The sequence below is a fragment of the Balaenoptera physalus genome (genome assembly GCF_965194825.1).
Source record: "Balaenoptera physalus genome assembly, chromosome: 19".
Taxonomy (NCBI): domain Eukaryota; kingdom Metazoa; phylum Chordata; class Mammalia; order Artiodactyla; family Balaenopteridae; genus Balaenoptera; species Balaenoptera physalus.
Window position 1 is genome coordinate 49,721,086 of NC_138900.1, and position 26,756 is coordinate 49,747,841.

At 38.4% G+C, this 26,756-nt stretch overlaps 1 protein-coding gene and 1 long non-coding RNA gene across 2 annotated transcripts in view; one reads left to right on the forward strand and one right to left on the reverse strand.

The window, feature by feature from the left end:
* NFATC3 (nuclear factor of activated T cells 3) overlaps positions 1 to 26,756 on the forward strand; it is a 124,535-nt gene that overhangs the window by 5,218 nt on the left and 92,561 nt on the right.
* The window catches only part of LOC309648059, a 71,367-nt gene continuing 68,010 nt past the window's right edge, over positions 23,400 to 26,756 (reverse strand). The window contains exon 3 of the long non-coding RNA XR_014256453.1: positions 23,400 to 23,423. This is a non-coding gene — a long non-coding RNA (uncharacterized lncRNA). The remainder of the gene's footprint in view (positions 23,424 to 26,756) is intronic.

A 26,756-nucleotide genomic window follows, 5' to 3' on the forward strand; every position in this document is an offset into this window, starting at 1 on the left:
ATCCTGTCTTTTAAACCTTTCTTAGATGAGTTGGAATATTTGTCTTAGATATTCTAATTTTTTCCTCTTAATTCTATTATTTTTTCAATGTTACCTTCTTTCTCATACCTTACTAAACATAAGTACTGAAGGTCACTTGCTTTTAATTACGTTTTTCTACTTTCTTGAATTAAGTATGGTTTGAAGGATGGTTAATTTGCTAACCATACTAAGTATAATTGGATATTTAAATCAGTATGAAAAAAGAGAAGTTGCTTGTATGGTTTCCTGTAGAAATTAATGGTGTGTTTGCATGGCGCATTAGATACTGTAAAGGAAGATTTGATTACTGCTGAACCTTACTTTCATACCATAGGTCAGCTTTTTCTTTAGACTCGAATGCAGTGAGAATATATATTAAGTGATTGAGTCAGTGATAAACATTTCACCATTTCACTTGGAAGAATAATATAATATTCTGTTTCCTTGACACTTTTCCTGATAGGGGTAGAGGATGCTCCTGAGGGTACTAGCAGAATTTTGTGATGGAGATTAGTGAATAAATGTGTTTTAGTGAGTATGGGGAAAAATTGAGGAAAAAATTTCAATGTCATATTGTTTTGTTAAAACTTTATCATTGTAAGAGCATTGCTATACCTGTGCTTTCTTAGATTTTCCCATTTGCCAATACAGAAGGGCTATTTTGGCATATATTCTAAAATATTAGAGGTAATACTGTAGTTTTATTAGATGATACGAAAATTAAAGCTTGGCATTATGTACATTGCTAAGAAATTGTGGGGGTCTAGTAAGGCCTGAATCTTAAGTATTTAAGGGCATTTGAGATATTAACTTAAGGTAAATTGTAGAATCAACTTCTTAGTATGACTTGCCTTTCTGTGGCAACCAGTAAACTTCGCCTAAAATTACTGTATTTTTATTGAAGTATATCCCAAATTCTGCTTTTGAGTCTTGCTCTGTATTTATTTTTTCAGTGAAGTATGATCATGAGGACATTTTTGGTAAGAAATTGTGGAGTTTGTTGTTCTTCAGAAAAAGTAATAAATAAAATACTAATATATAAAATGGAATATTTTAAGAGAAGATAATTAGTTGTGTTACTGATTGTGAAGTTTAACGCCCTTTACTTTCCTTCTTAGTATTGAGTAGTTGGTGATTCAATATGGTGATGTTTTATTTTAAGTAAGAGGTGAGGTTGAGAAAGCCAGAATACATTGAAGTCAATTGCATTACTCCTGAGAGTTAGGAAACCTGAGTAGGTTGAGCCTCATTTGATAGTAAGCAGTAGTTTGACTGCTCACAGCAGTAACATAAATAAGGGAGGTGTTGTCTAAAGCTGTCCTGGTGGGTCAGGGGAGTAGACACAGCAGACTTGGCAGTAAGCCTAGCTTCTAAAACAAAATCCAAGTCATCAAATTTGCCCAGGCATGCCATATGAGGTTCAAGTAACAGTGGAATTTAAGAGGAGTGAGTTTGTTCGGGGAGGCTTAGGAGAGTCACAAGCAGTAGCAAGCTTTTTTAACAGCCATAATTTTAGCTCAAACATAGCATGAGTCTGCATATATTTCAGCATTTCTGGTAATGTTTATATAATTATATTGCATGACTCTCACCTGTTTGCCTGAATTTGGTAAACTTGAGAAGAGAGGAACAATTAGACCTGTAATATTTAAGCAGAATGTTGTATGAATTGTCTGTGAATTGATAGCTGACATTTAATCGTTGGGACAGTTCTAGTTAACATATTGGTATTCCTGTGTGTAAGGGAAATGCATCTTTATGAAAGCCTGAAAGTCTCAGGTACACTGGAGAAGTAGCTTGAAGGCTTCATTTTCCTACAAAATGTACAGTTTCCATATGTCTTATGTTTCACAAGCAGGTGAGATTTTTAATATTTTAAAATACGTTTTCAGTGTCTTAAAATTTTTATATTTCTTAATTTTGTATTAAATTTTCATCAGCTTTGCTGTTTAATTAGAAAATAGTTAGGATTATGTGAGCTTTGAAATTATAACTTTTTTCAATAATGTTGATTTATATCACATGTAAAAATATTTCTAGAAACATTTTTTTCCATCATTGGCCAGAACACTTTAATGGACAGTTTGTGAATTTTATTTATTTATTTATTTATTTATGTAATTTTTTAAAAAAATTTATTTATTTATTTTTGGCTGCGTTGGGTCTTCGTTGCTGCGTGCAGGCTTTTCTCTAGTTGCAGAGCGCGGGGGCTACTCTTCGTTGCGGTGCGCGGGCTTCTCACTGTGGTGGCTTCTCTTGTTGCAGAGCGCGGGCTCTAGGCGCGCGGGCTTCAGTAGTTGTGGCTCGGAGGCTCTAGAGCACAGGCTCAGTAGTTGTGGTGCACGGGCTTAGTTGCTCCGTGGCATGTGGGATCTTCCCGGACCAGGGCTCCAACCCTTGTCCCCTGCATTGGCAGGTGGATTCTTAACCACTGCGCCACCAGGGAAGCCCCTATTGCTGTCTTTTTATTGGATTAGTTGGTTGATAAATTATGCCACTTCCTGAAAATGAGTTATATCTTCCCCTTTCTCTGCTCTATGGCCAAAATCAAGTCTTAGTTACCTCCTGTTTGGATTTGTGTAGTTTTTTCTTCATACTTTATAACCTCCCAAGTAAATTTTGAAAGTCACAGCTAAGATTATCTTTGATTCCTGCTCCCTTGTGTCTGTAACCTGCCTCTTCACTCGTTTTCCTCATTGTGCTTTACCTTTTTTTTTTTTTTTGGGCTGTGTTGGGTCTTCATTGCTGCACGCAGGCTTTCTCTAGTTGCGGCGAGCGGGGGCTACTCTTTGTTGCAGTGCACAGGCTTCTCATTGCGGTGGCTTCTCTTGTTGCGGAGCACGGGCTCTAGGCGTGTGGGCTTCAGTAGTTGCAGCATGCAGGCTCAGTAGTTGTGGCTCTCGGGCTTAGTTGCTCCATGGCATGTGGGGTCTTCCTGGACCAGGGATTGAACCCTTGTCCCCTGTATTGGCAGGCGAATTCTTATCCACTGCACCACCAGGGAAGTCCCCTGTGCTTTACCTTTTTTATATCCCTTACTCTGTACATTAGTATCAAGTTCATCATCTTTAGTTTTATTTATCTCTTTTCAGTCCTAACATGAAATCTTTCCTTCTACCCATTTGTCTGAACTGCCTCTGCCATCCGCATATTATTTCATAGTCTTTTTCTTTTGTGAGGCAATTTAGAAACATTATTTTGAGGTAGTACTGAACTAGATCTGGGTTCTAAATTCATATCTATTACTAGTTGAGTGACACTGCTTAAAAAGCACAGAATAATTTCAGGCTAATTTAATTCTTTTATTTTATAAGAGAGGAAATTGAGGCTCAGGATGGTTTGCCCAGGGTCATTTAACTAGTTAGTTACAAAACAGAGACCCAGGATCTCTGGCTCCTAGTCTTTGTTCTTCTCTAGTAAATTGCTTAATTTCTGCTTGAAAATCCTAGAGTTGTTTTTGCACAGCCTATAATTTTGATCATTTTTGTAACTGTTCCTTTTTTTGTGTGTTGTTAGGTAAATATTTAATCCAATATTATTGACTACCTATTTATGTGCAAGTTATTTTTATATACATTATTTCTAAGTCTCATGATAACCTGAAGAGGAAGGTACTGTTTCCATTTTACCTGAGGAAGCAGAAATGAAGGTAGATTTGACCATCTAGAAAGTAGAAGGGTTGGGATTTGAACCCAGGTTTTCTGACTTGGGCTCTTTCTAGTATTCCTCTTGCCTCTCTCCTCCCAGGAAGAGTTTAAGTACAGAAATAGTTTTTCGTTTGGTAAAACCAAGACTCATGGTGAAGCACATGGACTCAAACATGTCTGAGCCAGGGTTTACAAGTTACACATGTGTTCCTGTGACTAGATTTTCTGCTTTTGGCTCAGAATGGCCGCTTGAGGGATGCTTCTTACTCCCGCCTGCCCTAGACATTTTTAAATGGTAGCAGTGGGACTTGTCTGGTGGCGCAGTGGTTAAGAATCCGCCTGCCAGTGCAGGGGACACAGTTCTGTCCCTGGTCGGGAAGATCCCACATGCCACGGAGCAACTAAGCCCGTGCGCCACAGCTACTGAGCCTGCGAGCCACAACTACTGAGCCCACGTGCTGCAACTACTAAAGCCTGTGCGCCTAGAGCCCGTGCTCTGCAACAAGAGTAGCCACTGCAGTGAGAAGCCTGCTCACCGCAATGAAGGGTAGCCCCCGCTCACCGCAACTAGAGAAAGCCCGCACGCAGCAACAAAGACCCAATGCAACCAAAGATAAACAAATTAATTAATTAATTAAAAGAAAAACTTACTGTGTCAGTATTATTATGTATGAATATGATTCAGTTTATTGGAGTGGATGTATTTTAAATACAGCAGTAATACAGGTACAGAGAAGGCCCTCTGAGAGCGTAAATGACAGAGTTTAACTTTGAGAGGTCACAGAAGAGGTTACAATTGAGCTGAATCCAGTAGGATGATTTGCTTTAGGTAGATAGGGTAGGAAATACATTTCAGGCCCATTGATGACCACTCCCCAAAACACAAGTTAGCATGGTCCTTTCATTTTGGAAGGTTGAAGATCAGCCTGTAATATCCAGATGTGGCTGGAGAAGGAGAGCCTGTTATGCTGTATTGAGGAGTTTGGATTTTAGATTGAAGACAGGGAGCTGTCAAAGGATTCCAAGCTGGACAGGAATGTCAGATTTGTGGCTTAGATCTCTCTGCTACACTGTGCATAATGGATTGAGTAAGGCAGGAATGGAGGCAAGAGCAGTGTTGTTCTGAGAAATGATAATGGGCAGAGGAGTGGAGATGGCAAGTTGGGAATGACGCTGAGATAGATTTGGAAAGAAATCAAAAGGACTGGTATCAATTGACTAAGGAGAGGAAGGAGACTAGGATTATTTCTGTTTTTCTAATTTTGGTCAACTGTGAGAAACAGATTTGGAGGTGGGAAGGGGGAAAGGTGATTCATTTTAATAAAATATACCGAGTACTATGAAAAGTCTGGAAGGCTTATATACTGTTTTACCAAAGAGTGGTAAAGTGTGGAAAAGAGACTAGACAAAGTAAAAAGGGGGTTTGGACTTCTGGTGGGGTGTAAGTTGTGGGTAGGTGACTAGGAAATGTATGATAAATGAGGGTTGTTTTGTAAGATTTGTTATGCAGATAGGAGTAGTTCTCTTCCTGGAACGGGAGAGGGGAACACCTTTATAAAGGGAAATTTATGCCCAGCTTTTGGGCAGAAAGGGAGAGGGCAGAGAGTTCTTCCTGTCTGCTGTTTTTCAATTGACTTCAGCTCAAATAATCCTTATGCCAAAGTTGCTTATTTTGGAGTAGCATATCCTGATCCCCTTCAGTAATAAACTATTTATTTGAAGTGTACAGTTTGGCAAGTTTTGACACATGTATATCTATGGAAATTTAATCACATTAAAGGTAGTAAACATATCCATCACCCCAAAAGTTTCCATGTGTCCTTTGTCATCATTCCTACCCACACACTTTTCCCCTTTTCCCAGACAACCGCTGAAATCACTATAGAAAACGTATAAATGGAATCATGAAGTATATAGTTTTTTTGGTCTGATTTCTTTCATTTGACATTGTTATTTTGAGATTCATCCATGTTAATGAGCCTATCAATAGGTCATTCATTTTTTAAAAAATATTTATTTATTTATTTGTTTGCATTGGGTCTTACTTGGGGCACACGAGATCTTCGTTGTGGCATGCGGGATCTTTAGTTGTGGCATGCAGGATCTTTTTTTTTTGGTTGCGGCATGCAGACTCTTTAGTTGAGGCATGTGAGATCTAGTTCCCTGACCAGGGATCGAACCCCGGGCCTCCTGCATTGGGAGCGTGGAGTCTTAGCCACTGGATCACCAGGGAGGTCCCAGGTCATTCATTCTTTTTTTTTTTTTTTTTTTTTTTTTTTTAAATGGTGTTTATTTGCAGTAAATAATGGAGTTGCCTTATTTCATTCTGACCCTGTGATTATACATAATTGTGACTTTGCTTCCAGCTTTTACAGCATTGTAGTTCTGTGGTGCAGGGAAGTACTTCATTAGTTACCATACAGTGAAAACAATACAAGTTGGATAGTAATGTTGACTTTGCCAGTCAATGCAAAAAAAAAATAAAAAACAAAAAAAAAACCCTTCAGACATTTGTATATAGAAAGCTACAATGTTTAGACATTTGAAAATTGTGATTCTTGTCATATTCTGAGTTTCTGCCAACTTATAAACACCACTTGAACTCCACTTAAGCATATTCTCACTTCAATGCCTGTAAAATTTAAAAGCAAGCACATTTGGGGGTACATATAACACTGTGAAAAACAAGCAACCTTCAAAGCAAAATCTATAGAACAGTGCATTGAAAGCTAAATCTGGTACTTTTCCTGCTCATCTAAGCAGTTTCTAGTTAAAAAGCTATTGTATCAAGTCTAAACTAAGCCAAAATGAACATGTTTTGCCAACTTCAGAACCCACTTAGAAATCATTATTTTGTTTTGGCAAATTCAGTTTAAAACATTTTTTTTTTTTTTTTTTTTTTAACATCTTTATTGAAGTATAATTGCCTTACAATGGTGTGTTAGCTTCTGCTTTATAACAAAGTGAATCAGTTATACATATACAATATGTTCCCATTTCTCTTCCCTCTTGCATCTCCCTCCCTCCCACCCTCCCCATCCCATCCCTCTAGGTGGTCACAAAGCACCGAGCTGATCTCCCTGTGCTATGCGGCTGCTTCCCACTAGTTATCTATTTTACATTTGGTAGTGTATATATGTCCATGACACTCTCTTACCCTGTCACATCTCACCCCACCCCCTCCCCATATCCTCAAGTCCATTCTCTAGTAGGTCTGTGTCTTTATTCCCGTCTTGCCACTAGGTTCTTCATGGCCTTTTTTTTTTTTTTTTTTTCCCCTTAGATTCCGTATATATGTGTTAGCATACTGTATTTGTTTTTCTCTTTCTGACTTACTTCACTCTGTATGACAGACTCTAACTCCATCCACCTCATTACAAATACCTCCATTTCATTTCTTTTTACGGCTGAGTAATATTCCATCGTATATATGTGCCACATCTTCTTTATCCATTCATCTGTCGATGGACATTTAGATTGCTTCCATGTCCTGGCTATTGTAAATAGAGCTGCAATGAACATTTTGGTACATGACTCTTTTTGACCTATGGTTTTCTCAGGGTATATGCCCAGTAGTGGGATTGCTGGGTCGTATGGTAGTTCTATTCGTAGTTTTTTAAGGAATCTCCATACTGTTCTCCATAGTGGCTGTATCAATTTACATTCCCACCAACAGTGCAAGAGTGTTCCCTTTCCTCCACACCCTCTCCAGCATTTATTGTTTCTAGATTTTTTGATGATGGCCATTCTGACCGGTGTGAGATGATATCTCATTGTAGTTTTGATTTGCATTTCTCTAATGATTAATGATGTTGAGCATTCTTTCATGTGTCTGTAGGCCATCTGTATATCTTCTTTGGAGAAATGTCTATTTAGGTCTTCGGCCCATTTTTGGATTGGGTTGTTCGTTTTTTTGTTATTGAGCTGCATGAGCTGCTTGTAAATCTTGGAGATTAATCCTTTGTCAGTTGCTTCATTTGCAAATATTTTCTCCCATTCTGATGGTTGTCTTTTGGTCTTGTTTATGGTTTCCTTTGCTGTGCAAAAGCTTTTAAGTTTCATTAGGTCCCATTTGTTTATTTGTGTTCTTATTTCCATTTCTCCGGGAGCTGGGTCAAAAAGAATCTTGCTGTGATGTATGTCATAGAGTGTTCTGCCTATGTTTTCCTCTAAGAGTTTGATAGTGTCTGCCCTTACACTTAGGTCTTTAATCCATTTTGAGTTTATTTTTGTGCATGGTGTCAGGGAGTGTTCTATTTTCATACTTTTACATGTACCTGTCCAATTTTCCCAGCACCACTTATTGAAGAGGCTGTCTTTTCTCCACTGTATATGCTTGCCTCCTTTATCAAAAATAAGGTGCCCATATGTGTGTGGGTTTATCTCTGGGCTTTCTATCCTGTTCCATTGATCTATATTTCTGTTTTTGTGCCAGTACCAAACTGTCTTGATTACTGAAGCTTTGTAATATAGTCTGAAGTCAGGGAGCCTGATTCCCCCAGCTCCATTTTTCGTTCTCAAGATTGCTTTGGCTATTCGGGGTCTTTTGTGTTTCCATACAAATTGTGAAATTGTTTGTTCTAGTTCTGTGAAAAATGCCAGTGGTAGTTTGATAGGGATTGCATTGAATCTGTAGATTGCTTTGGGTAGTAGAGTCATTTTCACAATGTTGATTCTTCCAATCCAGGAACATGGTATATCTCTCCATCTATTTGTATCATCTTTAATTTCTTTCATCAGTGTCTTATAATTTTCTGCATACAGGTCTTTTGTCTCCTTAGGTAGGTTTATTCCTAGATATTTTATCATTCATTCTTATTGGAGAGTAGTTTCCATTGTATGCATATCCCACAATTTGTTTATCCATTCACCTCTTGATGGACTTTTGGATTGTTTTGGCTTACAAATAAAGCTGCTTGAACATCATGTATAAGTCTTTGTGTGGGCACATATTTCCGTTATCCTTGGACCTATGATTGGATCATGTGGTAGGTATGTTTAACTTTTTGAGAGACTGATAAACTGTTTTCCAAAGTGGATATATTGTTTCACATTCCTTACTAGCAGTGAAAATGTACATTTCCACATTTTCACCTGTGTTTGGTTTGGTCAGTCTTTTTAATTTTAGTCATTCTAATAGGTGTGTAGTAGTATCTCCTTGTGGTTTTATTTTATACTTCCCTAATGACTAATGCTGTTGAACATCTTTTTATGTGCTTTTTTGCCATCTGTATGTCTTTTTTGGTGAAGCGTCTGTTTAAGTCTTTTGCCTATTGAAAAAAGCTTTTCATATTGAAATAATTGTAGATTTACAGAATGTTGCAAAAAATACAGAGAGGGAGTTTCTGGGTATCCTTTACTCAGTTTCTCCCAATGATAAACTCTTGCATAACTATAGTATAATATCAAGACCAGGAAAATGACATTGCTACAATCCACCAAACTTATTCACTTGTCACCATTTTTACATGCACTCTCTGTGTGTATGTGTAGTTCTGGACAATTTAAAAAATTTTTTAAAAATAATTTTTATTGGAGTACAATTGATTCATAGTGTTGTGTTAGTTTCTGCTGTACAGCAAAGTGAATCAGTTATACATATACATATATCCACTCTTTTTAGATTCTTTTCCCATATAAGTTCTGTGCAATTTTATCACATGTGTAGGTTCGTGTATCCACTGCCACAATCAAGATGCAGAACTATTCATTACCACAAAGTTCCATCTCATTAATCCCTTTATAGCCACCCTTCTTCCCTCCCACCTCCCCACCCCAGTCTCTAATTCCTGGTAACCACTAATCTGTTCTCTATCTCTATAATTTTATTTTAAGAAAATGTTAAATAAATTGAGTCATATATTGTACTATTTAACCTTTTGAGATTGGCTTTTGCACTCAGTATAATTCCTTGGTGATCCTTCCAAGTTGTTACATATATTAAATTTGCTCCTTTTAATTACTGAGTAGTATTCCGTGATACGGATGTATTACAATTTGTTTAACCTTTTACCCGTTGAAGGACATTTGGTTATTTCCAGTTATTGGCTGTTGTGAATAAAGTTACTGTGAACATTTGTGGGTAGATTTTTGTGTGGATATAAGTTTTCATTTCTCTTGTATAAATGACTAAAAGTGCAGTTGCCCCCCAACCTGCAATATGTGAGTTAAGTTTTATAAGAAATTGCCAAACTTTCACATTCCCACCTGTAGTGCACAGGTTACCGAGTTTCTCCGCATCTTAGGCAGCATCTGGTATTATCAGCATTTCTTATTTTAGCCATTCTGATGTGTGTGTGTGTAACGATATCTCATTATGGTTTTAATTGATATTCCCCTAATGACTAACACTATTAAGCATCTTTTTTTAATTATCTGTATATCATTTTTGGTCAAGCATCTATTGAAGTCTTTGCATCTTTAAAAATTTTTTTTATTGTTGAGTTTTGAGCAATGTTTACTGTTTTTAGACACAAGTCCTTTATCGGATATATGCTTTGCAAAGAGTTTCTCTTAATCTATGGCTTGTCTTTTCATTAACAGTGTCTTTTGCAGAGGTTTTTAGTTTTGATGAAGTTTGATTTATCAATTTGTTCTTTTATGGATTGTGCTTTTGATGTTACAGCTGAGAAATCTTTGCCTAACCTGTATAACAAAAAAGAAGCAGACTCATAGAGAACAAACTAGTGGTTACCAGTGGGGAGAGGGAAAGGAAGAGGGGCAATAAAGAGGTAGAGGATTAAGAGGTACAAACTACTAAATGGAAAAACAGCTACAAGTATATATTGTACAACAGGGGGAGTATAGCTAACATTTTATAATAACTATAAATGAAGTATATACCTTTCAAAAAATAAAATAAATTGAAAAAAAAAAGAAAAAGAAATCTGCTTAACCTGAGCTCACAAAGATTTTCTCCAAGGTTTTCTTTTGGAGGTTTTATAGTTTTGGGTATTGTATTTAGGTCTGTGTTCTATTTTGAGTTAATTTTTTGTGTGTATGGTGTGAGGTATGGACCCAAGTTCACTGTTTTTACATATGGATATCCAATTCTTCCAGCCCCATTTGTTGAAAGAGCTATCTTTTTCCACTGCATTACCTTTGCACCTTTTTCAAAAATCAGTTGACCATATATGTGTGAGTTTTTTTTTCGACTGTGTTCTATGTTGAGTTGTGTGTCTGTTCTTTACAGATACTGCACTGTCATTTCTGTACCTTTATAGTAACTCTTGAAATCAGATCATTTTTCCAACTTTGTTCTTTTCCAGATTGTTTTGGCTATTCTAAACCTTTTGCCTTTGCATATAAATTTTAGAATATGCCAAACTGTTTTCCAAACTAGCTGCACCATTTTATATTCCTATCAGCAGTGTACAAGAGTTCCAGTTTCTCCACATCCTTGCTAATACTTGTTATTTTTCTATTGTGGTCTCTCACTGTGGTTTTGATTTGCATTTCTCTAACGACTAACAATGTTGAACATCTTTTCATGTGCTTACTGGCTATTTTTACATCTTCTTTGCTGAAATGTGTATGCAAGTCCTAAAAATATTTCCCTTTTTAAATTGGGTTGTTTGTCTTTTTGTTGTTGAGTTTTAAGAGTTCTTTATATATTCTGGTATTCTGGATACTGTTTGAGTGTCATATGCTTGTAACAGTACATTCTTTTCACATGGTGTGCATTCCATCCTAGAATCCCCCAAACCCCTCATTGATTTTTTATTTATTTTTAAAGATTTTTTTTTGATGTGGACCATTTTTAAAGTCTTTTTTGAATTTTGTTACAATATTGCTTCTGTTTTATGTTTTGGTTTTTTGGCCGCAAGGCATGTGAGATCTTAGCATCCCGACCAGGGATCGAACCCTCACCCCCTGCATTGGAAGGCGAAGTCTTAACCACTGGACCGCCAGGGAAGTCCCCCTGGTTGTTTTTTTTTAAAGTTGCATAGTTTAAAGTTTCATTCTTTGTGATGTATAGTTCTTTGGGCTTTGGCAAATGCACAGAGTTATTTATTCCTTACCCTAATACCATATAGAACAGTTTCATTATTTTAAAAATTCACCCACTCCCTCTTACCTTTATGTCTGGTTTCTTTCACTTTGCAAAATGCATTTAAGCTTCATCTGTGTCATTGTATGAATAAATATCTAGTTCCTTTTTATCACTATAAAGTATTCCACTGTATGGATATATCACAGTTTATCCATTTACCTGTTGAAAGATATTTTGGTTCCTCTTGATATTTGGCAATTATGAATAAATCTTCTGTGAAGAGTCACATACAGGTTTTTGTGTGAACGTAAGTTTTTAATTCACTTGGTCTTCTCATAGAATCGTTTTGGTTTCATTAATTTTTCTCTATTCTCTGTTTTCTGCTTTCATTTTCATTATCGCCTTTCAAACAGAGAATTTTAAGAAAGAGGAGTGGTTAATATCTGCTTTTTCAAGGCGATTGATACTGGTGCAGTATATCTGAAGCCAGATAACACTGGAAAGTGAAGAAGTGGAGACAGTGACAGTACACTACTGTTTCTAAAAATTTAGTTTTTAGAGCAAGTTCTCTCAACTTTGGCATTATTGACATTATTTATTTATTTATTTATTTGGTTGTGGCAGGTGGGCTCCTCACTTGTGGCACGTGGGCTCCCCAGTTTCGGCATGCACACTCCTAGCTGCGGCATGCGTGTGGGATCTAGTTCCCTGACCAGGGATTGAACCCTGGCCCCCTGTATTGGGAGCACAGAGTCCTAACCACTGCGCCACCAGGGAAGTCCTATTATAGACGTTTTGGACTAGATAGTTCTTTGTTTTAAAGGGAGCTGAGGGAATCCCTGGCTGTCCAGTGGTTGGGACTTGCCCTTCCACTGCAGGGGGCACGGGTTCGATCCCTGGTTGGGGAACTAAGATCCCGCAAGCCACGCAGTGTGACCAAAAAAAAGGCCACATCATGGGCCCACATCATGATGCAGCATCAGCATCCCTGGCCCCTACTCGCCATATGTCAGTTGTATCCCTCTGGCTGTGACAATCGAAAATGCTTCTAGACATTGTCAAATGTTCCCTGTGGGGCAAAATTGTCCCCTATTGAGAAACCAGTGTTTTAGAGGAAGGAGGAGGGAGAAGACCCTAAAGAAGAATTCAGATCTCAGGGAAGCTTTTTAAAGGAAGTGAGAGATTGAAGGAAGTAGCCAGTGAGAGAAGGAGAGAAGGGGAAGGTTGAAGTTATGAAAGAGAAGATAGCTGATGGAATTCGGGGCTGGAATTAGATCATAGGTGGAGAGAATAGCTTTATATCTGATATGAGTCACTTTTTTTACGAGAAAGGAAGAAATGAAAAGGATAAATGTAGAATTTGTATAGATGTATTTTTGAGGGTGGCATAGGAGATATTGGCTCTTTGTCAAGTAGGGTCAGGATCCCTTGCTAAATGGGGTGTCACTATGGAGACGATGACTGAAGAGATTAGAGGTTTGGGATATGGAAAATAAGAGAGGGAGCTGAGCAGAAAAAAGCAAAAACATTACTGAGTGGCCTTCAGGGCTCAGCTCAGCAGGCAATTTGAAGATTTGTGTTTCTACCAGTCTGGATGGTTGTTATCCTCTTCTCCCTACCCCCACAGCAATAGTTGACTGTTCAGGTGTAATAACAGAAGACAGATGATTGGATTGATTCTGGGCTGAAATTTGCTGTATGGAAGGAAGGTCAAAGAGTGGATGGAAATGAGCTACCAGGAAGAAGGCCGTTGAAGTGATGGAATTTGAGATACAGACTAGATAAGGAAGGAAGTAAAGCCAGGAGATGAAAGATAGTTTGAAAGAAAAGGGAGGGGTTCAGAGACTGCATCTAGATGAGGTAACACAGTGGGTATAATGGAATAAGAGAAGAGAGTGATGAATAGTTAGGGCTAGTGTTCAGAGATGGGAATTTGAGTTTAAGATTACAGATGTTAGGGCTTCCCTGGTGGCGCAGTGGTTGAGAATCTGCCTGCCAATGCAGGGGACACGGGTTCGAGCCCTGGTCTGGGAAGATCCCACATGCCACGGAGCAACTGGGCCCGTGAGCCACAACTACTGAGCCTGCGCGTCTGGAGCCTGTGCTCCGCAACAAGAGAGGCCGCGATGGTGAGAGGCCCGCGCACCGCGATGAAGAGTGGTCCCCACTTGCCACAATTAGAGAAAGCCCTCGCAGAGAAACGAAGACCCAACACAGTCATAAATAAATAAATGAATGAATGAATGAATGAATGAACGAACGAACGTGAATTTCTAAAAAAAAGATTACAGATGTTAAATGAGCTCTGGCAATGTCAAAGTCCAAGTTAGGTTCCTGGGAGTTGGATACTAAAGTAAGGTGAGGGGTGAAGGGCAAGGATGTTGAAGACACCTAGGATCAAGTAGACATGGAGTGTCGAGGAAGCCTGTGTCAGATGCCAGTGACCTAAAGGCCATTAGATACTGGTAATAACAGGTGGAAGGTGATTTAGCTGGATGGTGTGGGCCTTCCAAAAACTGGTAAGAAATGTTCCAAAAGCTGGGAGAGGCGTGTAGGAATAGTTGAAAGAGTGTTGACTCTATCTTTTGAGCCCAAAATATGAATTTGAGAGTTGATGGGTGGGCATCCATACATTACAATGACTACTAGAGAAGCAGTGTCCTTAAGGGAACCAACTTTAAATTTGAGAGATAGGGATGGGAGGGAGTATTCTGTTAAGAGATCGAGAGCAGAGAGGAGTCGGGGGTGGGGGGGGAAGGTGTCATCCTTGTTTGTAGCCTGAAGACCAGGGGAAAAGTGAAGAGTAATAAGGGATTAAGAGAAGAAACAAGATGTAAAAGAGAATACTGGGTTTGGGAGAAATGGAGGGATTATATTACATGACATTTCTTTCTAGACACCGTGGTTCTTGTACACTCATTGAAGGCATAAGGATTAGTATTCATATCACTGTGGTAAAGGACTTACTGGTGTGGTTCATTAGAGGACTACTTTTAAAATTCTTATATTATGCTTTTATTATTATTTGATAATACACTGTCAGTCTTTTTGTTTGTTTGTTTGTTTTTTGACTGTGTCACGTGGCTTGTGGGATCTTAGTTCCCTGACCAGGGATCGAACCTGGACCCTTGGCAGTGAAAGCATGGAGTCCTAACCACTGGACCATCAGAGAATTCCCTGCTGTTAGTTTTTTAAGTAGTGGAACTCCATCATTGACTTAAAAATTATAGTCAATAGTAATATGCAGATTATTGAGACCCAGATTTGTTTCTGTTCTGTTAAATGTTATATATAATAAGTCTAACATTTATTTGATGTCTATTCCAGATATGATAATAGGTGTTGATATAGATTATCTAGAATCCTCACAGCAACCTTTCAGTGTAGATATTGTCCTCAATTTACAGATGAGGTAATTGAAACTCAGATTAATTAACTTAATGAAGGTAAGGCAGCTAGTAAGTGGTATATTTGACTCCAAAGACAGGGTTCTCCATTGTATTTTTCTCCTTTGCTTATTGAGTTAGTCCATGCTACCTCCTAAATATGATACACAACCCAATTTTCGTCTAATGTGGTCTTACTGTGTTCTGTATTTGTGTTGGAATCATCATAAGAACACTTCGTTGTTTTCTCTCTTAAGGGATTTTTCCTCAGCTTCTCATGGTCATTTGAATTTTGTCTTCTGTAGTACCTGCCATTATGTATAATTAATACAGATAGTATAATATTGGGAAACATAAACATATATTTGATATCTTTATATTGTTTATTCATAAGTAACTTGAAAAGGATAAGTTCTAAATGCTGATACCCATGTCTCTGTTTTCAAAACAATTTACCTACCTAATTGCTACCATGATTTCTTGCCCTATTCATGAGAATGTCACATGGGATGGGCTCAAAGCCTTATTATTATAATCTAGGTAGATTTAATTTTCTCTTAATTGTTTTCTCCTTGTAGGACACTATAATGGCTATCTTAGGAGAAAATTGTTCTGGCTTTTTTAAAATTTTAATATATTTATTTATTTTTGGCTGCGTTGGGTCTTCGTTGCTGCGTGTCGGCTTTCTCTAGTTTCAGCGAGCAGGGGCTACTCTTCGTTGCGGCTCACAGGCTTCTCATTGCAGTGGCTTCTATTGTTGCAGAGCTTGGGCTCTAGGCGCACGGGCTTCAGTAGTTGTGGCTCATGGGCTCTAGAGCGCAGCCTCAGTAGTTGTGGCACATGGGCTTAGTTGTTCCACGGCATGTGGGATCTTCCCGGACCAGGGCTCAAACCCGTGTCCCCTGCATTGGCAGGCGGATTCTTAACCACTGCGCCACCAGGGAAGTCCCTTGGCTTTTTTTTTTTTTTTTTTTTCCAGACAAAATCAGACTAGTACGTATTCTATAGATGACTAAATTTAAATAAATAAGATGATCTTATTTTTTTCCAACATGTGGATGTTAAGCTATGATTGCAGCCCCATTTCTATGCTATTGACTTTTTCCCTGTAATCAAGCATAGTAATGCTAAGTAAATGATTCTTCTGTTTTTTCTTTCCCTTGTGAGAATTCCTTTGGTCAACTGTTCCTTATTATTATTTTTCAGTAATGATAGAACCTAAAGACAGTGGAGGCCCTTGCTTTTAAAAACTCTTCTCAGGAAGTATTTTCTTTCTGCTTTGGTGGGATATAGTGGAATTGAGTACCTGTTTGAAATTCCACATTCATTCTAGCATTCAGTGTACTAGCTTCTTAATACGTTCTTGAATGAAGTGGATTTCCTCTGCTTAATGAATTTGGGGTATAAATTAGTTCACTTTCTCTTGCTGCTGCTTTTTAAAAAAAATAATTTATTTACTTATTTGGCTGTGCTGGATCTTATTTGCGGCATGCAGGATCTTCGTTGCGGCATGTGGGATCTTTTTAGTTGCAGCATGCGTCTCTTAGTTGCAGCATGTGGGATCTAGTTCCCTGACCAGAGATCGAACCCGGGCCCCCTGCATTGGGAGTGTGGAGTCTTAACCGCTGGACCACCAGGGAAGTCCCTCTCTTGCTTCTTTATTGCATTATTTTTTCTACTCTAGCTGTGCTAATATAATTTCATTTTACACAGAATTTTGCTTTTTTATTACTCATTTTTTGGTAATGTTTTCATTTTTCTTTCCAAGTTACTGAATCATTGTGAATTTAGCCAGTAGCTGTTAACTCTCATTTTTCTTACAAAGTACTATTTTTTTTTTTTTTTAGTTATTACAAGTATTGTCAAAGTTATACATGCCTTAGTTTAAAGAATCAAATTGTTCAGTAAAGCTTATTCTGGAAAAAGTAGTTCCTTGACCCTGCCTCTACCTCACCTTCCTTCTTCCCCTTCTTCCCCTGTCTTGCATACGTGTTACATGTCTTCCTTTTGCTTGGTTACTTCACACTCATTTTGGTGGAATATTTATTTCAATAGCTTATGGAAAGTAATGGGAGGTAAATATTTGAGACTGTACATATTTTTAAATGTCTTTATTCTCTCCTCACACTTAATTATGGCTGGTTTTAGAAATCTAGATTAGATATAATTTTTTCTCAAATTTTTGAAGGTATTGCTCTCCATTTTCTTCAGTTTCCAGAGTTGTTTTTGAGCAGTCTGATGACATTCTAATTCTCGATTCTTCATGTGTAACCTGTTTCTCTCTTCCCAGTCTTTTAGGTTTTTCTCTTTGTCTTTTGTATTCTGAAATGTCATGATGATGTGTATGGATCTGTTTTCACCCATTGTGCTGGACTTTCAGTGATCCTTTATTCCTCTTCATTTTCTTCTCTCTTCTTTTGGAACCTAAAGTTTCAACTGTGGGACTTCCTGGACAAATTCTCATATTCTCTCCCATTTCCTTTGTCTCTTTGCTGAACTCTTTGGAGGAGTTTCTTCAACTTGATCTTTCTTTTCTTTTAAATTTATTTATTTTTTAAATTTTTGTCTACGTTGGGTCTTCATTGCTGCATGCGAGCTTTCTCTAGTCACGGCGAGCGGAGGCTACTCTTCATTGCAGTGCGTGGGCTTCTCATTGTGGTGGCTTCTCTTGATTACGGGCTCTAGGCACGTGGGCTTCAGTAGTTGTGGCACACTGTTATTTTTAATTTCTACGGGCTCTTTCTTATCTTTTTAAGTCAGCACATGTTTTTGTTTCTGTGTTGCAATATCTTCTTTTTTTCTCTGAGGTTATTGAGGATAGGTTTTGGTTTTATTGTTGAGGTTTCCATCCTATTGCATAGTCTTTTTCCTCCACCTTTCTTTTCTTCTCTTTTTGCCTCTGTCTTTAATGTTGAAGCTTTTCTCGGGTCTTTAATGATCTTTGGCTGTCTGTTTATTTTTTAAAATGGGGCACAAAAAATGGCAGTTCTGTGATCACAAGTGGCACTTGCTAACTGCAGGCCTCATCGTAGGAGTTGTACTAGGTTAACTGTGATGTCAGTCTATTGTCTGCAGAGTATAAGTCCATTATTAAACTGTGACAAGGGAGGGAAAAGTGCTGGGGGTTTCAATATACAAGTTTTAGAGAGACATTTAGTTCATCAGTCTGATTTCAGTATGGTTACCCTGGCTCTCAGGTAACCTGTTTTACCTATTCAGAAAATCTCTAGCCTTCTGCCTAGAGGGACAGTTATCCAGCAGTGCGGAGTTAGGAGGTGTGGGAAATTGGGGAGGTGGTTAGTGACTCACTAAATAAACAAACTTTGTGCCAGTCTTGTTTTCAGCTTTGCCTTCACCTCTACTTCCAAAAGTACCTGGTAGTGCATTTCCTGAGTGTTTGGAGTTCTTTGGAAATAAGTTTTCTTTTCACTGTTGGCTTAAGTTTTAGCTTTTTCAGGTGCTAAATCAGTTACCATGTGTCCTGCATTCCAGCTTCTAAAAGTTCTGTTGCCATGGTTTCATCTGCTGTTCTTTTTGTTCTTGTGAGTTTACACTCTTAAAAAAAAAATTCTTTTACTATCCTTTAGTGGAGTTTCAGTAGGGAATGGGTAAATGTGTGTTTTCAGTTCTCTTTGTGGAAGTTCTTTCAGTTTGTTTTTGTTTTTTATTGAGGTGAAATTTACATAACACAATTAACCATTTTAAAGAATACAGTTAAAGTGGTGTTTAGTGTATTTACAGTATTGTGCAACTGTCAGCTCTCTCTAGTTTCAAAACTTTTTCATCACCTCTTTAAAATACCTGATTAAAAAAAAAATACCTGATATGAGTGATACCCATTAAGTAATCACTCCCCATTTCCTCCTCCCCCTCCATCCTCAGTAACCTCTAATCTGCTTTTGCCTATTCTAGAAATATCATATAAAAGACATCATACAATATGTGACCTTTTTTGTCTGGCTTCTTTTCCTTAGCATAATGTTTTCCAGGTTCATCCAGGTTGCAGCATCTGTTAATACTTTGCTTCTTTTTATGGCTGAATAGTATTCCACTGTATGTATGTACCATAATTTGCTGCCCTATTCATTCATTGATGGTCATTTTTATTGTTTCTACCTTATGGCTATTATGAGTAATGTTGCTGTAAATATTTGCGTCAAAGCTTCTTTGAAGACATATATTTGCATTCTCTTGGGTATACACCTAGAGGTAGAATTGCTGGGTCCTGTGGTAGTTTTATGTTTAACTTTTTAAGGCAATGTCAAACTGTTTTCCTTAACATCTGCACCATTTTACTTGGCCACAACCATTATAAGGTTTCCTGTTTTTCCACATCCTCACCAACACAACAGTTGTTATTTTCTAGGGGTTTTTTGTTTGTTTTTTCTTTCCTTTTCTTTTTGTTTATTTTTGTTTTAAAATTGAAGCCATTCTAGTGGGTCTGAAGTGGTATCATTGTGGTTTTGATTTGCATTTTCTTAATGACCAATGATGTTGAACGTATTTTCATGTGCTTGTTGGCAATTTATATATCTTCTTTGGAGAAATGTCTATTCAAGTCCTTTGCCCATTTAAAAAAAATTAATTTATTTGTTTTTATTTTTGACTGTGTTGGGTCCTTGTTGCTGTGCGTGGGCTTTCTCTAGTTGTGGCGAGTAGGGGCTACTGTTCATTCTGGTGCGTGGGCTTCTCATTGCAGTGCCTTCTCTTGTTGTGGAGCATGGGCTCTAGGCGTGCGGGCTTCAGTAGTTGTGGCATGCAGGCTCAGTAGTTGTGGCTCTCGGGCTCTATAGAGCAGGCTCAGTAGTTGTGGCACACGGGCTTAGTTGCTCCGTGGTATGTGGGATCTTCCTGGACCAGGGATTGAACCTGTTGGCAGGCGGATTCTTACCCACTACGCCAACAGGGAAGTCCATATTGATAGTATCTTTTTTTTTTAATATTTAAATTTTATTTAATTTATTTTTTTATACAGCAGGTTCTTATTAGTCATCAATTTTATACACATCAGTGTATACATGTCAATCCCAATCGCCCAATTCATCACACCAACATCTGCACCCCGCCGCGGCTTTCCCCCCTTGGTGTACATATGTTTGTTCTCTACATCTGTGTCTCAACTTCTGCCCTGCAAACTGGTTCATCTGTACCATTTTTCTAGGTTCCACATACATGCGTTAATATACGACATTTGTTTTTCTCATTGTGACTTACCTCACTCTGTATGACAGTCTCTAGATCCATCCACGTCTCAACAAATGACCCAATTTCATTCCTTTTTATGGCTGAGTAATATACCATCGTATATATGTACCACAACTTCTTTATCCATTCGTTTGTCGATGGGCATTTACGTCGTTTCCATGAACCTGGCTATTGTAAATAGTGCTGCAATGAACATTGGGGTGCATGCGTCTTTTTGAATTATGGTTTTCTCTGGGTATATGCCCAGTAGTAGGATTGCTGGATCATATGGTAATTCTATTTTTAGTTTTTTAAGGAACCTCCATACTGTTCTCCATAGTGGCTGTATCAATTTACATTCCCACCAACAGTGCAAGAGGGTTCCCTTTTCTCCACACCCTCTCCAGCATTTGTTGTTTGTAGATTTTCTGATGATGCCCATTCTAACTGGTGTGAGGAGATAGCTCATTGTAGTTTTGATTTGCATTTGTCTAATACTTAGTGATGTTGAGCAGCTTTTCATGTGCCTCTTGGCCATCTGTATGTCTTCTTTGGAGAAATGTCTATTTAGGTCTTCTGCCCATTTTTGGATTGGGTTGTTTGTTTCTTTAATATTGAGCTGCATGAGCTGTTTATATATTTTGGAGATTAATCCATTTGTCCGTTGATTGGTTTGCAAATATTTTCTCCCATTCTGAAGGTTGTCTTTTTGTCTTGTTTATGGTTTCCTTTACTGTGCAAAAGCTTTGAAGTTTCATTAGGTCCCATTTGTTTATTTTTGTTTTTGTTTCCATTACTCTAGGAGGTGGATCAAAAAAGATCTTGCTGTGATTTATGTCAAAGAGTGTTCTTCCTATGTTTTCCTCTAAGAGTTTTATAGTGTCCGGTCTTACATTTAGGTCTCGAATCCATTTTGAGTTTATTTTTGTGTGTGGTGTTAGGGAGTGTTCTAATTTCATTCTTTTTTTTTTTTTTTAATTTTATTTACTTATTTTATTTATGGCTGTGTTGGGTCTTCATTTCTGTGCCAGGGCTTTCTCCAGCTGTGGCAAGCGGGGGCCACTCTTCATCGCGGTGCGTGGGCCTCTCACTATCGCGGCCTCTCTCGTTGCGGAGCACAGGCTCCAGACGCGCAGGCTCAGTAATTGTGGCTCACGGGCCCAGTTGCTCCGCGGCATGTGGGATCTTCCCAGACCAGGGCTCGAACCCGTGTCCCCTGCATTGGCAGGCAGACTCTCGACCACTGCGCCACAAGGGAAGCCCCTAATTTCATTCTTTTACATGTAGCCGTCCAGTTTCTCCAGCACCACTTATTGAAGAGACTGTCTTTTCTCCATTGTATATCCTTGCCTCCTTTGTCATAGATTAGTTGACCACAGGTGCATGGGTTTATCTCTGGGCTTTCTGTCTTGTTCCATTGATCTATGTTTCTGTTTTTGTGCCAGTACCATATTGTCTTGATTACTGTAGCTTTGTAGTATAGTCTGAAGTCAGGGAGTGTGATTCCTCCAGCCCCATTTTTTTCCCTCAAGACTGCTTTGGCTATTCGGGGTCTTTTGTGTCTCCATACAAATTTTAAGATTTTTTGTTCTAGTTCCGTAAAAAATGCCATTGGTAATTTGATAGGGATTGCATTGAATCTGTAGATTGCTTTGGGTAGTATAGTCATTTTTACAATATTGATTCTTTCAATCCAAGAACATGGTATATCTCTCCATCCTTTGGTACCATCTTTAATTTCTTTCATCAGTGTCTTACAGTTTTCTGCATACAGGTCTTTTGTCTCCCTAGGTAGGTTTATTCCTAGGTGTTTTATTCTTTTTGTTGCAATGGTAAATGGGAGTGTTTCCTTAATTTCTCTTTCAAATTTTTCATCATTAGTGTATATGAATGCAAGAGATTTCTGTGCATTAATTTTGTATCCTGCAACTTTACCAAATTCATTGATTAGCTCTAGTAGTTTTCTGGTGGCATTTTTAGGATTCTCTATGTATAGTATCATGTCATCTGCAAACAGTGACAGTTTTACTTCTTCTTTTCCAATTTGTATTCCTTTTCTTTCTTTTTCTTCTCTGATTGCCGTGGCTAGGACTTCCAAAACTATGCTGAATAATAGTAGTGAGAGTGGCCATCCTTGTCTTGTTCCTGATCTTAGAGGAAATGCTTTCAGTTTTTCACCATTGAGAATGATGTTTGCTGTGGGTTTGTCGTATATGGCCTTTATTATGTTGAGGTAATTTCCCTCTATGCCCACTTTCTGGAGAGTTTTTTTATCATAAATGGGTGTTGAATTTTGTCAAAAGCTTTTTCTGCATCTATTGAGATGATCATATGGTTTTTATTCTTCAATTTGTTAATATGGTGTATCACATTGATTGATTTACATACATTGAAGAATCCTTGCATCCCTGGGATAAATCCCACTTGATCATGGTGTATGATCCTTTTAATGTGTTGTTGGATTCTGTTTGCTAATATTTTGTTGAGGAGTTTTGCATCTATATTCATCAGTGATATTAGTCTGTAATTTTCTTTTTTTGTAGTATCTTTGTCTGGTTTTGGTATCAGGTTGATGGTGGCCTCATAGAATGAGTTTGGGAGTGTTCCTTCCTCTGCAATTCTTTCGAAGAGTTTGAGAAGGATGGGTGTTAGCTCTTCTCTAAATGTTTGATAGAATTCATCTGTGAAGCCATCTGGTCCTGGACTTTTGTTTGTTGGAAGATTTTTCATCACAGTTTCAATTTCATTACTTGTGATTGGTCTGTTCATATTTTCTGTTTCTTCCTGGTTCAGTCTTGGAAGGTTATATCTTTCTAAGAATTTGTCCATTTCTTCCAGATTGTCCATTTTATTGGCATAGAGTTGCTTGTAGTAGTCCCTTAGGATGCTTTGTATTTCTGTGGTGTCTGTTGTAACTTCTCCTTTTTCATTTCTAATTTTATTGATTTGAGTCCTCTCCCTCTTTTTCTTGATGAGTCTGGCTAATGGTTTATCGATTTTGTTTATCTTCTCAAAGAACCAGCTTTTAGTTTTATTGATCTTTGCTATCGTTTTCTTTGTTTCTATTTCATTTATTTCCGCTCTGATCTTTATGATTCCTTTCCTTCTGCTAACTTTGGGTTTTGTTTGTTCTTCTTTCTCTAGTTCCTTTAGGTGTAAGGTTAGATTGTTTATTTGAGCTTTTTCTTGTTTCTTGAGGTAGGCTTGTATAGCTATAAACTTCCCTCTTAGAACTGCTTTTGCTGCATCCCATGGGTTTTGGATCGTCATATTTTCATTGTCATTTATCTCAAGGTATTTTTTGATTTCCTCTTTGATTTCTTCAGTGATCTCTTGGTTATTTAGTAACGTATTGTTTAGCCTCCATGTGTTTGTGTTTTTTACGTTTTTTTCCCTGTAATTCATTTCTAATCTCATAGCATTGTGGTCAGAAAAGATGCTTGATATGATTTCAATTTTCTTAAATTTACTGAGGCTTGATTTGTGACCCAAGATGTGATATATCCTGGAGCATGTTCCATGTGCACTTGAGAAGAAAGTGTAATCTGCTGTTTCTGGATGGAATGTCCTGTAAATATTAATGAAATCTATCTGGTCTATTGTGTCATTTAAAGCTTCTGTTTCCTTATTTATTTCCATTTTGGATGATCTGTCCGTTGGTGTAAGTGAGGTGTTAAAGTCCCCCACTATTTTTGTGTTACTGTAGATGTCCACTTTTATAGCTGTTAGCAGTTGCCTTATGTATTGAGGTGCTCCTACGTTGGTTGCATATGTATTTATAATTGTTATATTTTCTTCTTGGATTGATCCTTTGATCATTATGTAGTGTCCTTCCTTGTCTCTTGTAACATTCTTTATTTTAAGGTGTATTTTATCTGATATGAGTATAGCTACTCCAGCTTTCTTTTGATTTCCATTTGCATGGAATATCTTTTTCCATCCCCTCACTTTCAGTCTGAATGTGTCCCTAGGTCTGAAGTGGGTCTCTTGTAGACAGTATATAGATGGGTCTTGTTTTTGTATCCATTCAGCAAGCCTGTGTCTTTTGGTTGGAGCATTTAATCCATTCATGTTTAAGGTAATTATCGATATGTGTGTTCCTGTGACCATTTCTTAATTGTTTTGGGTTTGTTTTTGTAGTTCCTTTTCTTCTCTTGTGTTTCCCACTTAGAGAAGTTCCTTCAGCATTTGTTGTAGAGCTGGTTTCGTGGTTCTGAATTCTCTTAGCTTTTGCTTGTCTGTAAAGCTTTTGATTTCTCCATCGAATCTGAATGAGATCCTTGCCAGGTAGAGTAATCTTGGTTGTAGGTTCTTCCCTTTCATCACTGTAAGTATATCATGGCACTCCCTTCTGGCTTGTAGAGTTTCTGCTGAGAAATCAGCTGTTAACCTTATGGGAGTTCCCTTGTATGTTATTTGTTGTTTTTCCCTTGCTGCTTTCAATAATTTTTCTTTGTCTTTAATTTTTGCCAGTTTGATTACTATGTGTCTTGGTGTGTTTCTCCTTGGGTTTATCCTGTATGGGACTCTCTGTGCTTCCTGGACTTGGGTGGCTATTTCCTTTCCCATGTTAGGGAAGTTTTCCACTATAATCTCTTCAAATATTTTCTCTGGTCCTTTCTATCTCTCTTCTCCTTCTGGGACCCCTATAATGCGAATGTTGTTGCGTTTAGTGTTGTCCCAGAGGTCTTTTAGGCTGTCTTCATTTCTTTTCATTCTTTTTTCTTTAGTCTGTTCCGCAGCAGTGAATTCCACTGTTCTGTCTTCCAGGTCACTTATCTGTTCTTGTGCCTCAGTTATTCTGCTATTGATTCCTTCAGTTATTGTATTGTTCATTTCTGTTTGTTTGTTCTTTAATTCTTCTAGGTCTTTGTTAAACATTTCTTACATCTTCTTGATCTTTGCCTCCATTCTTTTTCCGAGGTCCTGGATCATCTTCATTGTCATTATTCTGAATTCTTTTTCTGGAAGGTTGCCTATCTCCACTTCATTTAGTTGTTTTTCTTGGGTCTTATCTTTTTCCTTCATCTGGTACATAGCCCTCTGCCTTTTCATCTTGTCTATCTTTCTGTGAATGTGGTTTTTGTTCCACAGGCTGCAGGATTGTAGTTCTTCTTGCTTGTGCTGTCTGCCCTCTGGTGGATGAGGCTATCTAAGAGGCTTGTGTAAGTTTCCTGATGGGAGGGACTGGTGGTGGGTAGAGCTGACTGTTGCTCTGGTGGGCAGAGCTCAGCAAAACTTTAATCTGCTTGACTGCTGATGGGTGGGGCTGGGTTCCCTCCCTGTTGGTTGTTTAGCCTGAGGCAACCCAACACTGGAGCCTACCTGGGCTCTTTGGTGGGGCTAATGACAGACTCTGGGAGGGCTCACACCAAGGAGTACTTCCCAGAACTTCTGCTGCCAGTGCCCTTGTCCCCACGGTGAGCCACAGCCACCCCCTGCCTCTGCAGGAGACCCTCCAACACTAGCAGGTAGGTCTGGTTCAGTCTCCCCTGGGGTCACTGCTCCTTCCCCTGAGTCCCGATGCGCACACTACTTTGTGTGTGCCCTCCAAGAGTGGAGTCTCTGTTTCCCCCAGTCCTGTTGAAGTCCTGCGATCAAATCCCACTAGGCTTCAAAGTCTGATTCTCTAGGAATTCCTTCTCCCATTGCCGGACCCCCAGGTTGGGAAACCTGACGTGGGGCTCAGAACCTTCACTCCAGTGGGTGGACTTCTGTGGTATAAGTGTTCTCCAGTCTGTGAGTCACCCACCCATCAGTTATGGGATTTGATTTTAATGTGATTGCGCCCCTTCTACCGTCTCACTGTGGCTTCTCCTTTGTCTTTGGATGTGGGGTATCTTTTTTGGTGTGTTCCACTGTCTTCCTGTCGATGATTGTCCAGCAGCTAGTTGTGATTCTGGTGTTCTCTCAAGAGGGAGTGAGAGCATGTCCTTCTACTCCGCCATCTTGGCTCCTCCTCGGATAGTATCTTTTGAAGCACAAAAGTTTTAAATTTTTATGAAGTCCATTTCATCTAGTTTTTCTTTTGTTCTTCATACTTTTAGTGTCAAATCCAAGAATACCAGATCTTTCATGCCAAATCTGAGGTCATGAAAGTATACACCTATATTTTCTTCTAAAAGTTTTATGGGTCTAGCTCTTATATTTAGGTCATTGATCCATTTTGAGTTAATTTTTGTGTATGATGTGAGGTGGGGTTCAACTTCATTCTTTTGTATGTGGTTATTCAGTTGTCCCAGCACTATTTGTTGAAGGGACTGTTCTTTCTTCATTGAGTTGTCTTAGCACCCTTGTCAAAAATCAGTTGGCCAGATGCTCAACACACTAATTATTAGAGAAATGCAAATCAAAACTACAGTGAGGTATCACCTCACACTGGTTAGAATGGCCATCATCAAAAAGTCTACAAATAATCAATGCTGGAGAGGGTGTGGAAAAAAGGGAACCCTCCTACACTGTTGGTGGGAGTGTAAATTGGTGCAGCCACTATGGAGAACAGTATGGAGGTTCCTTAAAAAATTA